Genomic DNA, 3,351 nt, shown 5'->3' with positions numbered 1-3,351 from the left:
GAGATCTAGACTCGCTTTACTCAGTATTCTTCAGGCAACAGTTTAATTTGGTTTCTCCAGTTCCTGCCCCGATAGAAGGATCTTGCTCATGGGATAAGTAGGCAATGTTTTAATTACACTTTTCGTCTTTAGGAAATTCCAGGGAGAAAAAGTCCTGGTTGGTGGCCAAAAAGGCAGAAAACAAAAATCAGCTACGGCTGTAAATCTGGACTTGTTGTGGCAGAAAGAGTTAACAGGATGGTGGTCTCGGGGTGAGGACCATTTTTTCTCATGGCTGAGAGAAGCTCACAGGGCTCAAGAAAAGATGACACAGTTTTCAGTGTGGGACAGCCGTGTCTGTCTTGTGGGTGCTGTCACTCAAAGAGTTAAACTAGTTTTGTGGCTGAGAAGCCCTCAGGGAAAGCATGAGCCTGCAGGGACCAGGCCCTCTATGCCCCAGAGCAGTGAGGTGTGGGGTAAAAATTGGGCTGAAAAGTGTGGCCAGGGAGTGGAGTGTAGGCCCAACTTTTTTTGCCTTGTTTGACCAGCCTTGGCACTGCCCTCAGGCTCTCCAGGGGAAAAGCTGCAGTTCTGCTCTTGCAACACAAGGAGCAGACTGGAGAATTTAGATCTGCGTCACAGAGCTCTGAGAGAGAGGAGAGAGAGAGAGGGAGAGAGAGAGTGAGAGAGAGGGAGAGAGAGCGAGAGCGAGAGCGAGAGCGCTCTGTCGGGTCTGCTAGCAACAGCCGTGCTGCAGCAGAGAGAGAAATCAAGAAACAAGTCATAGCAACACCGGGCACCAGGTTCTGCCAGCTCACTTGCCAAGCGTTCAGAAATCTGTCGGGGGCTGGAGGCCTCTGGGTAGCCTAGGCTAAGGAGATGATACGCAAGGTGGCACGGGCGGTTCCCGTGGGGAGGAGGTGGGGTGGTGGTGGGGTCAGGGGTGGCAGCAAGAGGTTGTGGGGCGATGGTGGAAGGTTTAATGGGACCAATTTCTGGAACATTCGGGACTGCGGCACCTCACGGCCGGACCGAGATTTGGGTTTGCGCAGCAACGATGGGTGGTCCGACGGGCTTCAGGACTTGATGGCGTAACCCCCTTCTTCCCCCACGTACGTATTTGCTGGGATCGGGGGCGATGTCTCTGCGTATGTGGGCGCTCTGTCTTTCTCACCTTCTTTCTCGCTTTCTGCTATTTTTTTCTCTAAGGGAGGGCTTTTTTCCACTTTAATTTCTTTTCCCTTAGTGTCAGCTGCTCAAGCCTGACTGGGGGAGAGGAGAGAAGAGCAAGCTGTCCCTGGCGTCCCACCTGACCTCCCAGTCTTTACACCCATTTCCTTCTGTTGGACAGACAGACAGACTGGTTTTCTAGGTTAAGTGTCAGCATCAGTCTGTCTGTCCGTGCAGTTCTCAGGTGAAGGTAGGGAGTGAGGAGAAGTGCTGAGAGGAAGGCCAGGGCAGTTTCCCAGGGGCTCCCTTATTGAAAGGTTGGGCCTCGGGAATCTGGGGCTGGTGGGGAGCAGGTCGGCAGCATGGGGCACGGGCTAGCTGCTAGGTTTGTCACTGCGTAGTAGGGAAAAGTGGGGAATGGTGACGCAGTCACTGTTGCATCTTGTTAGGAGCTCTAGAGGGACAGGTAGTGAGGCTCCCGGGGTCTGTAGGGCCAGCTGAGAGGGCTTAAGGATGAGCTGAGAAGGGAAGCTAGCATTTAGAGATTAAATGTCATCCTTTTGGCGTTGGAAAGTTGTTTACCTTGCGCTCTCTGTGTCTCCATGTTGGCACCCTTCCAGTTCACATGTGATGGCCTTCCTTGTACTGCTGCATCATTAACTAAGTGACTGAGCTGGCCTTCCATTGGCCAGGGGAGGGCTCTCACTCCAGACACTTCTTCTGATTGGTGGGCGGGCCAGTGGCAGGTGAAAACCTTTTTTTGATTGGCTTAGAACGAGGTATCAAATCTGAATTTGCATTTCACTTGCTTAAAGGGGAGGGGGGAGAAGCCCAGCAGCTTTCTAAAATCTGTTTAGGGGTGTGCGTATGCTCCTGTGTCTGTGCCTGCTTTTGACTGACCAGTCGAAGCCTCTTCCTGTGCGTTTTTTATTTCATGCACTCTAAGGACGAGGAGCTCAGGGTGCCCCAAACTTTTTTTGGAGGGGGAAAGGTTGGGGATATGGGTGTGCAGAGGGTTGACCAAACTGGAAGAAAATATTTGTCCTTTAGTTTGATGTCAGAAAAGGGAATTTTCCAATCAGCCACACCTCAGTGTTGCGGCAAAATAATTCTTGGCTCCCCTGGAAACGCAGGGGCAAGGTAGGGCAGAGCCGCTACTGCTGATACTGCCACCACCCTGGGCTTCCTGCTGACTCTGGGCTACTCCCAGGGGACAAGAGATTTGCATTGACGTCCGGGGCTGTCCGGAGCTGAGCCCAGTATGGGAAGGACCTGCCTTCTGGAAGCTGCTGCTCCCCGGTGCTTGGAAAGGTGAGGATCAGAACTGACCCCAGGACGTCGTTCGGAAACTGCGTATTTGTCGGGATTTGGGGGAAAGCCACTGGGCCGTGAGAGGGTTGGAGGCCCTAGGTCAGAAAGGCTTGTCATTCTGGGCAGTGAGGAGAGCGAGAGCAAAACTAGGACAGCAGGCTCTTTGCCTCTGGTTGGGGGTGGGGGACTTGGAGAAATCAGGGTCCTGGCTCCCCATCCGGTCCTCGTTTCAGGCCTCATATTGGTGGGGCGGGGGTTTCTGAGTGCCGCAATGTGCGCAGTGGCCCCCGCCCATGACTGCGCATCTGGGAGCGCAATGCGCCCTGGGTCTCCGGCCTAGGACAGCACCGCCCTTCTTATTACATAACGGAGGGCACGGCTGTGCCTTCTCGGCCCTTCTTTGCAACCCTACCTCCTGGCTCCCCAGGGCCCACGGAGCTGGGGACAGTCCGATGGGGGAGCAATGAGAGATTTCACTCCCTTGGAGAGTTAGCTCTGGTCCACTTAGTGGTAGGAGCTGGGTTTGAAGACAGATGGAGTGCTGTCCTCCACCTTGGGGTACAGAACACAGAATATCCTTCTGAAAGCCCCGTGTCACCTATGGCCCCCAGGACCTCTTGGAGGATGGGGTGATGCCCTTCTTCTTACGATTTCTGGGTTTTGAGAGGAAGTTTCTGAAGGGAAAGATGTGACACTTGTGAGGGCAAGGAGGGGTGTGGGGGCCAGTTGGGAGGTGGTTGACAGTTTGCTCTACTTGTCACTGGCTTCCCATTTCCTGGGTGGGTTGACAGTATTTTCGGACTCCTTTTATCACAAGGCTGCCATTTTGTTGGCATTTCTGCTGGTCTCTGACATGGTGGCGTTGGTTTTTCTGGTCCTGCTGTGCCGGTT

General features: G+C 53.7%; 1 long non-coding RNA gene across 2 annotated transcripts in view; it reads left to right on the top strand.

The window, feature by feature from the left end:
* Positions 1 to 921: 921 nt before the first annotated feature.
* LOC120608478 (uncharacterized) overlaps positions 922 to 3,351 on the top strand; it is a 20,466-nt gene continuing 18,036 nt past the window's right edge. For both annotated transcript variants that reach the window (XR_005654403.1, XR_005654402.1), the window contains exon 1: positions 922 to 2,460. This is a non-coding gene — a long non-coding RNA (uncharacterized LOC120608478). The remainder of the gene's footprint in view (positions 2,461 to 3,351) is intronic.

Source organism: Pteropus medius, unplaced genomic scaffold, assembly GCF_902729225.1.
Source record: "Pteropus medius unplaced genomic scaffold, Ma_sr-lr_union100, whole genome shotgun sequence".
Classification (NCBI taxonomy): domain Eukaryota; kingdom Metazoa; phylum Chordata; class Mammalia; order Chiroptera; family Pteropodidae; genus Pteropus; species Pteropus medius.
This window is presented reverse-complemented; position numbering and strand designations above follow the sequence as displayed.